This window comes from Melanotaenia boesemani, chromosome 12 (assembly GCF_017639745.1).
Source record: "Melanotaenia boesemani isolate fMelBoe1 chromosome 12, fMelBoe1.pri, whole genome shotgun sequence".
Taxonomy (NCBI): domain Eukaryota; kingdom Metazoa; phylum Chordata; class Actinopteri; order Atheriniformes; family Melanotaeniidae; genus Melanotaenia; species Melanotaenia boesemani.
This window is the reverse complement of record NC_055693.1, coordinates 12,239,994-12,252,090: the sequence shown is the minus strand read 5'-3', so window position 1 is coordinate 12,252,090 and position 12,097 is coordinate 12,239,994. Positions and strand designations below refer to the sequence as shown.

The 12,097-nt window shown below is 43.5% G+C and overlaps 1 pseudogene; it reads right to left on the bottom strand.

The window, feature by feature from the left end:
* LOC121649909 overlaps positions 1-2,824 on the bottom strand; it is a 29,847-nt pseudogene extending 27,023 nt beyond the window's left edge.
* Between the last annotated feature and the right edge of the window lie 9,273 nt (positions 2,825-12,097).

The following is a 12,097-nucleotide window of genomic DNA, read 5'->3' as shown; positions in this document are numbered from 1 at the left end:
GCCCAAAACAGTCCAACGGGTAGCACTAAAAATAAACTCGGACCACACAAAATGTGAAGTATTTGACTTGTCCTGCAAAGCATGCACTTGAAGGGAAAAGTCCGTTACTTTAAAGCAGTCGTCAATTTGTTGCATGTTAAAAAAGCAGGTTTCATAGTTTGAAATAATAATAATAATAACAATACCACTGTAGCATAAAAATAAAATAAAAATTTGACCCAAACTAAAGGTCACGGCTAAAACTACAGAGTTCCAGACTGAAAGTAAAAGAAGCAGAAGCATCTATAAAGCAAAGTAAACATCCATCCAGATTTCAACATGTGCGAAAATTCTGTTAATCGCTTTAAAAATCTAATCTAACTTCAGAAGCTTTCCAGGTGCGCTTTACCTTGCCATTAGAGACTGCCTAATCCAAGTGCAACAAATCTCTCATTCTACATCAAATCCCCCCCCCCGTTTTCCTGCGAAACCTCCCAACTCGACGTCCTGCTCCTCCAATCTACAGCGCAGTCAGCCGTGCAGACGTTCGCGTTATAAGCGATCTTGCAGTCTATTCCTGCGCGGATTGGCTACTAGGAGCTGAAGTGCTCTTTTAGTATTCGCTTCCCTTGCTATGGTCGTCAATGAGCTGGAGCCAGCCAATATGAGGCGTATCGATCGTCCTGGGAAGAGCGTCCCCCTAATTAGTGCCCCGTGTGGCTCCAGGACAGGCAGCAGCCAAGGGGTGACAAAGGAGGGAGCTCGTTTTAGGAAAAATTCTGGGCTGAATACCGCTTTTGCTGGTCGTCAAAACAGTGTATGTTCGCAGAGGAGCTTCCAAAAATCGTTATGATTCCGTTTGGATGACATCCAACACTCCTTCAATTAGCCTAACTTTAAAAGATGTGGTTCACATAACGGTTTTATATAAAAGAGGGGAGTCCTTTGGCACTACACTGATCTGTTGTGCGCACAGCAGCAACTAGTCTCGTAAGACTGCGTACAAGAGTGGAACAACAGACTAGTGCAAAGTCATATCCGAGAACACCTGCAAGACATGATGAGAGAGTGAGAGAGCCAGGCAGAGAGAGCTGGCACAAAGCCAAAGCGGTTTCCATCAACTAGACAGGAAGGTGAGCGGTGCAGTCCCGCGTCCCGTCTCTTTCCACAACTCCCCCCACCCCCACCATCACCTCAGGGACCCATGAGACGACTGATCAACGTCCACTCTGTACAAACAAAGCCCCCCCCCCAAACACGCACCTCCTCCCTCCATGAATCCACGCACACAAACACTCAGCTGTCACAACAGCACACACTCATCGCGGGGATGCCCTCCAACTGAACTGAACTGTGTGTCAACGGATCACCGCATGCTCGCCTTTGGTTAAAAGGGCGAGGCTGGATTCCGTAACCTTGTTTTTTAGCGCAGAAGCTCCGTGTGCGCGCACGCACACGCGTACATACAAACGCCAACCCTCGCCCCACAAGGCATACGCTCTTCGTCACCCAACAGGGTGCGAAGAGCCTGAATAGTCACCATCGAGGACGGCGCCACTTTCAAGTTCGCTAATCTCCAGGACGTCCTTCTCGCCTCCGTCCGGTTGACAGAACAGTTGTTTAAAAGAGAGAGATAGAGAGAGAGAGACGGAGAAAGCAGAGAGAGAGAGACCAAACTGGTGGTGGGACCATTGTGTGCGTGTACGCGTGTGCTAGCGCGGGTGTGTTATTTATCAACCACATGCCTCTGCCCCGCCGAAACGCACAAAGACCACCCTATGCGCTATTCTTAGAAGTGGCCGATCCTCTCCCCAGTCTCTGCGCACCGCAGACTATCACGATCAGATTCAAGCTCACAAGAAGACTGCTGTTTAAATCAAAACCCATCACATGAAATGACTCGTTTAGAAACATCTCGGCTCTTACAGAAGGTACCGTTAAAGAGCAGCACGTTTTCTGTCCTCCGGCAGGGGATTTCAGATCGCCAAAGACACATGTTGATGGAAATAACATTTGATTTGTCATTGATTTTCTCACCTGATTAATTGGTGTCGGTTCCAACCGCAGTCCAACTCACGCCTTTTTCCAGTTTTTTTTTCTCCCAAGTTAACAGGGAGAGCAGCGATCGGTGCGTACCTAGACTGGCCCGGTTACGGTCCCGTCTGCTGGAGACAGACGATCCCGAGCAAAGAAAAACTAAAAGTGTCTAACAGGTTATCCACTTGTCACAGAACAAAACAAATCTTAAACATAAACATCTTGGGCTTGGTTTTACTGTCTACAAAGAACTCTCATCCATATCATGGATTTTAAACGGACTTTTTATAAGCTAAAAATGTCACTTGGGATTCCACACAGCAACAAAAAAAATATCTTGCGCCGTGAAAAGAAAAAGAAACGAATGTCAGGATATGGGGAAATCCACAAAAAAAAATCCGCCAAGGTCCTATAAGTCAGAAAGCAATGCGCCGTTTGACCCTCAAAAGATACAGGTGGCGAGGTCGGCGGATTCGCGGAGAAATTAATTCAGCTCGGCCGTACCTCGCAGCAGCGCCATGTTGGGTTTCAACGGAGCACGCCGTCCTCGGAAAAAGCCCCTTTCTCCCGCTCTCCGTCACTCCATGTCCTCTCAAAACAGCGCAGTCCGTGTGTCGAAGGGTTTCGCTGAAGGTTATTCCGCGTAAGCTTTTCGTCCCGCTTTTGTCCTTTCCAGAATCGCTGAGAACAGTCCGGTCGGAGCCCTCGGTTTACACCGAGGACGCACGGAGCTGTACGGGGAGTGCCGCACAGAATGGATGAACGCTGCCGAGACCGAACGACTCGCTCCACTCCCACTCGCGCAGACTCTACCCAGAAGGCCAGTCGGGAGACCGCAATTACCATAAGCCTCCAGCGCACGGCACTGGGCTGCGCGCGCACACATAAACGGAGACACACACACATACACACACACACAAACACACAGAGGCTCCGCTGAAACTCCAAAACAGGAATAGGCGAGGTTTTAAGCAGACATCAGGCTGAAAATGCAGCAATAATAGGAGCAATAAAAATAAAATCTAACCCAAAAATGGAAATGATGTAAAGCACGTAGGCGCAATCATACATTTTATATTTCAATATGAAAGATAAAGATTAAGCTTTACTGGCAAAGTTTAAATACATTTTTATGCAAATAGTCCTTTTTAAGTGTGTGTGAATAATGAAACAAAAGACAATATGCAAAGTTGCTTTATTTTAATAAACCTAATTAAGGTAAACTCTATCCATGTGTTTCTGACATCGCACTTTTTAACATTGTCCACATTCCTTCAAGACATTATTTGAGGATGTATTCAAATTAAATGTCAATTTAGGTTTTATTCCAAGACTAGAGATAAGATAAATCTGTGAAACACAGGGTAGCAGAGACAGAGAGTAAGAGAGAGTGGGGGATGGAGGGGGAGGCAGCTCAAGGCTGGGGCACATCTGTTAAGGCTCCCATGTCAAGTAAAGGAGGAGGAGGCTATGAATATCAAGCCTGAGGTGTGTGCATCATGTGCCTGCATGTGTGTGTGTGTGTGTGAAGGAGAGGGGGATGCACAGAGAAATGCTAGCAGACAGACGGACAGAAGCAAGAGTAGGAGTAAGAGGGAGACTTGGCAATGGAAGGTCTGGCTGTATTTGCCACAGCTGTTGAAAGTGGGAGTCAAACCAGACAGTCATACACAAATAAACACAAAGCTCACAGAGCGCTCACATATGGATGCGTTTAAAAGCTAAGCTCACCTTGAAGGCCAAACTGTCCAAAAGTTTGGATTAAGAGGCCAGAGGAATTGAAAGAAGTGTTTCCTCTCTCAGTGAAATCAAAAGAAAAGGTAGCTAGGTGGAAGCAAAAAAAAAAAAAACATCATGCATTTAAGTTTTTATGATGAGTAATCTGTTTAAGAGGAAAGAAGAAAAGACGAAGACGAAAGCTTTCTTCCTTACCTAAACATATTCACAATGAAATTATGTGCATATTTGCTTCTATCTGCTCCACCTTTCTCACCTCTCATAGCTGAGTTACCCACTATGGTCACAGCTGCTAAACCACAAGACCTCAGAAGCTATGATCACACTTAACTGGCTCTAAAAGTAGTGTTTGCACAAGAAAAACAAAAACATCCACAATGGAAACAGATTTTGATTATTTTCACAGACACTGAAACTTTTAAATGATTGGAAAAAATGTTTAATCGCTTTGGTCAAGAAACCATAAAATCATGCATTTGAGCCAACATCTGGATAGATCTGAGACAGACTCCATCTGAGTCTCAGCAGGTTTAACCTCTGCTCAGCTTCTTCATGACCACATACAATAAACATAGTTGTTCTCATTTGCACATATGCTTCCAGACAGCTAAAAGAAAAGCCTAAATTAGTGGGTTGAGACCATGCTCTTACCTGATAGTCAGGCTGCATTCAGAGGGAAATCAGTACTCTGGGATGCAAAAAAAAAAAACATTTGAATGCAGCTGTCTATTGATGCAGAAGAAGCTCCATTGCAGAGGGCTGCTGCAGAAAACAAACAACAACAAATGCAACAAGACAAAATTGCCTACAGACCTGATGAAGTACTGTGGCGTCCGCTTACAAACATGCATGTTACTGCTCTGGTGCTGCCACCAAGACTGTACTAATCATATGATCACAAAACGATCGATCTTACAGGAGTAAGGATATTTATCAAGTGTTGCAAAAAGTTGCTGCTGGGTTCTAGTAATTTTCTTTATAAAGCCAATCTCAACTAAAACAAAAGGATTATCCTCTCTGAGAACAAGTTGAAAAAATAACATCTCAGCAAAGATAGAAAGCTAAAATTATCAGATGATGATCCTTTTAGTGAGTTATTGTAGTCACAATCTGTTCTATTCGTATTTTAGGAGAGAATGAGCAGGAGCTGCTGACCGATTGGATGATGCATTACACATAACATGGGTCATTCAACTGATTCTTTATTTTGGGTTTAGGAAGACGATGTTTAGGAAGGGATGGGTGGGGATGAACATTTTTGAGAAGATGAGACCCTCCCAAAACATGAATTGGAAAACATATACACAGGATTGTGTTTAAAACAATGCAGTTAATAGCAACACATTAGTAAAAAAAAAAAAAAATAAAAAAAAAAAATAAAAGATCAAATGCTGAAACTGAAACACATCATCATTTAAAAAAAAAGGAAAATGAAAAAATTTATACAAAAAAGATGAGATGAGAAAAATGTTTTAAAAAGACAGCTAGTGGGACATTTGGTATTCTTTTGGAGTTAGGGGTACAGGGAGAGGTCTGTTACTGTTGAGACTGAATTGGCAAGAAATGTAGAATCATCTACAGGAAATAAAACATAAAGATTTCAAGAATCCTGAGAAATATACAGTTTGTATACAAGGGGATGGCCATTAAGAAAGAAAAGAAGAAAAAAAAGAAACAATGAATGACCATGATGTTCATATGCTCATGCAGCACTCCATCAGCAATATACATCCTGCTGAGGGAATCATTGAGCAGGCTCAATAACATTTTTGATAACCAATGTCTGTCAGCATAGTGTGTCACTACATTTACAAATTGAAGTTAACCTTATAAAGCCAGAGGTTCTCCAGCTGGGGAACACTGAGAATAGATGACCAAACTGTGCCAAAGTGGCCCTTTTTGAGACCTCATCACAACTATCGGTACTAAAATCTCAAATTTTGTTCACTTGCGACATAAAAAAGAAACTATATCAGCAAGTCTTTGAAATCCTTCCATACTCATAAAGTACAATCCATTAAAGTTTTGACTGAATGAGACGAAAACTGTCTTGAGGTTTGAGAAGTCAAAATTTGAAATTAATTGTAGAAACCATGAATCTGACTTCTTCTTAAACAGAAGAGGGGACCATCTGGGTTAAAAGCACACCCAGCCTCTGTGTGAGGGGTGCATTTAGTGTATATGGCATGGGGAAGCTTCACATCGGTGAAACCCCCATCAGTGCTGAATGATAAACATACCAGGACAACATATTGCACCATCCGGAGGGAATCTCTTTCAGGGAAGGTCCTACCACATTCAAAGAGCCCAGATCTGCAGTGAAAAGATCCAGAAGCTAAGGTGGCCTGCCTGCAGTCCAGACCTGTCACCCACTGCCACATCTGGATAAAAATACAGCTGAAGATGATTGAACTGGCAAGCAACCGATGAAGCAGTTGGTTTGGTTTATGCTTCATGCCTAATGTATTTTTGTGGATTTGCATGCAAAAGACAGCAATAAAGTTTGATATTTAAAAGAACTCAGGTATGCAAAGAGTTAGAGGTTATTTAGCCCAAATAAAAGCTCAGCTAACTCATACCCATTCCTGACCACAAGACTGAAAAAAGATGCACCTGAAAATGGAAAAAGTGACTATTTAAAGCCTTATTTTACATTTTCACACACTGGCGACTAACATGAGACAAACTGCTTTCATACAGCATAATACACTCACTAGCCAAACTACACCTTCATTTGTTTTGGCTAAAACTTGTTTTTTTCAACAGGATCAGTCTATCTATTTTCCCAGGATGTACACCACCATGTTTAGCCTTGACAATGTGAGTGTCATGACCAACACATTCACCCACAATGCACCATATGTCCCATTCACGTCTGCTGCCCAGATTTGAGTAGACAGGATCCAGCATGGCAACCCCGTCACTTCTGCCAAAGGATTTGTTGTATGTGGGCCTGTTAGTGTAAATACTGATCTATGCAATGATTTGATGTACACCATTTCAGAAATGTCAGCTGGGAAATCACTTTTTTGCATCCAAATAGTCCAATCTATTAACGCTATTATAAGACACAATTTCATACAAACCACAAACTCCACCTAAAAAAGCTCATGCTGAAAATAGCCAAGATCAAGCTAATATGACGTCTATAATCACGTTGAAAGGTCAGAGGGGTGTAGGAGAGAAAGAAATCAGGGCACACAACAGGTCTCTCCTCATTTTGTCTTCCTCCTGTTCTGACTCGGAGGACACTGAAGCCGAGCGGCTCCCTCCATCACTCACTGGAAAACTGGATTAAGATGAATATTGCTCCACGAAACCGCAGGGCAAACCAAATTTCTGGCGCTCAACACAAAAACACACAGTAGTAGCTTCAGATATATATATATATATATATATATATATATATATATATATAAGCTGAGTAAGGGAGGGGAAAAGACAAAAACAGGTCTGGGGAGCCAGAGCAGACCTTTTTTTATGACTGCGCTTTTATGGCTGTGTGTGAACTTTGTGGTTTGAAGCCAGTCTGAGAACAGCGTGTGCCTTTGAAAACGCTCCTGCAGGATAATGGTGACTAAAAACGTTCTTAAAACTGCGATCCCTTCCTCTTGCTGTCATTTTATGTCTTGTCAGGGATTCATGCGTAAAGGTGTGTCTTGTAAAAACCAAAACAGCGTGAACGCACACGCACCCACACACACACACACAGAAAGTACCGCACTCTGGGAGGTCACAGCGATCCAGCCATCTGCTGTTGCAATCAGACACTGAAGCAGCAGCGCCCTGGCAAACACACACTCACACACACAGTTTGCATGGCAAGTTCACGTGTGCGCATGGGCCCTAAACACACACACCTTCAGTACACATTTAGTCAGATATGCCTAAAAACAGACAAAACCACACAGCACCGACACATTTTTTTAAAAGGGCTGCCTGGTAACACACAAGCGAGCACAACGCTGCACGCTTGCAACGCACACACACACACACACACTTTCGGTCGGCAGGCTCAGATTGCAGGAAGCTCTTTGCACGCAGCTCAGTCCACAGCAGCCGGTACTAATCAGCACAATCCACCTGCACATCGTTATGGATCGCTTACTGCAACTTACACAGAGAGAAACTTGCCTGAACGCTCAAAAGCACGTACAGGCGCGCGGAATGTGTGCAATCAATAGATGTATAAGCTTGTGAAACCTTAGGGAGGAAAAAAAAGAGGGCTTTAATCCTGATTCTGCTTTGTTCAGATTCATTTTAGTAATGATAGCAAAGGTGACTTTCTAGTGCGTGCTTCAGTTGTTTTAATTTTGTTCATGTAAGGGCTTGCGATAGCTCTGATAGAAGCCACGCACACGCTGGCAGGAACAGTCATGCGCCCCCACCGGTGTTGTAGGGCTAACCGGTTCCCCACAGGCGCGCCACGCTGTGTTAGCGCGGCCTCACCGGGGATAATTACAGCCTGGCGCGGCAGGGCGAGTGTGGCTCCGAGCCAAAAAAGCTGCTGCTCGCTAGAGAGACTGAGAGAGATGAAGAGTCGCCAATAATTGGAGCACCAAGAGGCATGGACCTATAGATTAAGCCCTAATCAATAGGCCGCGAAATTTATCGATGCGATCAATCAGTGGCCCTGTGACATAAAATAACCACCACAATCAGTCTCCCTTGTCTTAGTCCGACCTTGGGGGGGTAGAAATTCGCGGGCAGAGACACTGAATTGTGTCGTTGTTATTTTTTTTATTTTTTAAGAGAATAAAGATGAAAACCTTCAGATGGAGCTTATCTGAGAGGAAGGAGAAGCGGTGGCGGCTCTCAGCGCGGCACAAGAAAGATCCCCCTTCTATTTTCCCCTCCCTCATCCTCCCCTTCTTCTCTCTCGTCTGTCGGCCTCTGTCGAGTTCCGCTCATAACCTCGCCACCCACCCTCCCAGTTCCCCGCCTCTCCCTGCTTTCCGCTGCTGGCGGGGAACGCACACACACACACACTCACGAGCAGAGGGAGACACACACACACCTCTTTTATAGCTCTTTCGCTCTGACACGCACCCACAAGCATGCATGAGCCGTGCGCGCGCAAACACACAGAGATGTGACACACACACAGGCAGGCAGCGTCAATAAAAAGCCCAGCGCTGTGAGAGGCCGCCGGCACTCCACTCCCCCCTCCTCCTCCTGCCACTGCGATTAGCGGAGGCTGGCTGGCTGGGGAGAGGCGCCCCTCTGTTATCTGGGGCGGTGGCAGCCTGTGTGTGCGTGTAGCCTATATGTGTGTGATGAGAGAGAAAGAGAGAGAGAGAGAGAGAGAGAGAGAGAGAGAGAGAGAGAGAGAGAAAGAGATTAATTTAACTCTTTCGGAGCCGGATCGAAGCGCTAAAAGCGCCGCTCGCTCCTGCACTCTGCTCAGGCAGCAGCTGAAACAGCCGAGCTGTTATCAGACAGGGCGCCGGGGAAACAGGGACATTAAACACACGATTCTGAAGTAGCAGCTATAAATACAGGCAGGATCACAGCTACCGAGGTTCTCGGTGACGTTTCCAGAAATTGCGCATACTATTCCACATGCAAGCACACATGTGCATGGTTTCCCCACAGTTAGTCTGGATATTTTTGGGGCAAATACTTCAAAAGATGGTTCATTGTGGGCTGAATGTAAAAAGGGCCACAAAGCCTCCTAGTGGAGTTAAATATGGGCTATGGAACAATTAAGCATGATATGCATCACTTGATAGAAAATATTTGTTGGTTCGTTAATAGTGTCATGAATGTTTTGAAAGGCTTTAGGTTGGTGGTGATACATGTTCTGTTACTTAGGCTAATGTGTCACTGGCCTTTTTATGCTATGTATCTGGCACATTTATAATGTAATCAAGGAAGTACATTACCTGAAAAAGTTTTTGTTTCATCTTGTGAGTTTTTGTTGGTGTTAAAAAAAGATAGCCTGTGTACCTCATATCTTGGCCCAAATAGTATTTCTTTAACATTTGGCCTGAATGACATTTTAACATGTCAAAGAAATTTTTCCACTCCAACACACTAAACAAAAGCGTTTCTAAATGTATACATTTACTCCAAAATCTTCTGAATCATAACTAATTACTTCATACTGGACTCTGTTGGATTTGGGAAAGGTTGCTTCACCTTTGAATGTATGGGCTACTTAACTTCTGATCTCACACTGTGGTTTGAAATACATCTTCTCGAATTATTTCCTATTAACAAGGATGTTTTGTGAGCTCTGCTTTGAGCAAATGATCCCAGACTCTGCCTCTGCATTAATAGTAGAGTGGGAAATCTATCATGTACTACAAACATCACAACACATTTATTTGTAAATGTGAAGTCACAGTCCCTGGTAATTTGTCAATATTTTCATACTGATCAAGGCAACTTTTAAATTTTGGTTGATTTTCTCTTTTTCTTTTGGCCACAGAGTCAAGGGTATATGCAAAACAAAAGGAAATGGAAAATAAGTTTTTAGGCATTCTACATTTTTATGATAAAAACTATCAAATGATTTTGCTAAAATCTTTTAAGAACAAATGAAAAACAGAAGAATTGTTATAATCACACTGTTCAGTACAAGCAGCCTAGAGCAAAACTTATTCATTAAAAAATGTAAAGGGCTAAATACAAGTCAGACTCGATTATTTATACTTATGCTGTAATCTTCCTATTAACCTTCTCCAGCATTTTCCCCCTTTCTTCTTAACTGCAAACAGCGGGTGAGTCGGGTTTAGGAGGGGTTGTACCCTCCCCCATGTCCCTGCCTGTAAATACTACCGGGGCTCTAATAAACAGCAGACGGGGCTGAGTGGAAGCTGCGCTGAGGAGCCACAAACACCCACCAGGTCTGGCTCTGTCTCTCCCACTCCGAGGTGACTGAGCTCCGGCTTGTTTTTCAGGGTCTGGGCTCCTGCTGCTGTTGCCGCGCTGTCGCCTCTCCTCTTCTCTTCTCTCTCTCTTTCTCTCCTTGCGCTTCTGTGCGTCACAGCTAGGTCATGGCCGGACTCCAACAATGGCTCCGGTTTCTCGAGCCGCACGCACGCGCCCAATCACACGCTCACAACACACAGGCAACCAGGAGCACACAAACACAGATCTGACAAATGATAGGGTGGCGAGGCGAGCTAGTAGGCAGTGCGCCTGCCGACATGCCCGTGGGCCGCGGGTGTTAAATTGTATCCAATTACGGCACATGCGACTATATGAGGCGGGGGTAGGGGGGGTAATAATTCCTCTTGCGTGACAAGGAGATTCGCTTATTTAATAGGATCTTTAAATGGGGGGTACAGGACTGGAGACATTCAGGACTTTGTAGAGGAGGCGCGTGCATGCGGAGGTAAAAGCTGGTTTTCTGGAGGACATTGCACGCATATTCCATTAATCAAACTCTTCTTAGCCATATATGGAAACAGTCAAGGGCCAGTAGGGTCCGACTGATAATTAACATCCATTATTTAAGCAGCCCGTCCATGTCAAAAAGCACATTCACACGCGCACGCCCATCCACATGAACAGAGTCGCAAGCAGGTCTGTGGCCAGAGTTGAAGGATGGCATCAATGTGAAAATGAAATGAACACACCCAGTCTCAGCTTTGTTATGAAATATCCCCTCTGCTCATTTATTTGATTGAGAACACAGTCAAGTTAAGGAAAAAAAACAAACAAATTGTAACAGGGCCAAAGGAGGGGCACTCTGTGAACTATGTCATCTATGGCCATCAGAAAAAGTAAAAAAAAAAAAAAAAAAAAAAAAAACTCAAGTGAAGGTCCATCAATTCAAACTTTTCAAAAAAGCGACCAAAAGCTGAACTTTTCTATGTAGTAATACCAAAATGTGCTGAAGTAGAATTTAAAGTGACTATAATTCTGCCAATCACACCTCTACTATGTCCCAGCATGAATGACAAATTTTCCAGTTTTTCCATTCTTTCTTGTCACAAAAAGATGCAGAAACATGCATGTGTATGTGGATTTGACTAACAATTTGTTCATAAGGCTATGTGCTTGATGGGCACACGAGAGCATCAAGTTTGAACCAAGAGAATTATTATCTTTACATTTCAGTCCAAGGCACATAAAAAAATAGTGTATACTCAAATATATACAGTACATTGATCTGTTATAAATACATCAAACAAATGTAATATTTAATATAAAAATATATATATGTATATATATTTATATACATATATATAAAAAATCTTCAAAGAAATACTTGTGCAGAAATTGCAGCAATATGCAAAGAGGCAGCCACATAAACACTGTTTGAGGAAGGAGACGCTGCTTTGGGCCTTGTTTTCCCTGCATCGTGACTGATTTTAAAACACCCTTTTTGTAT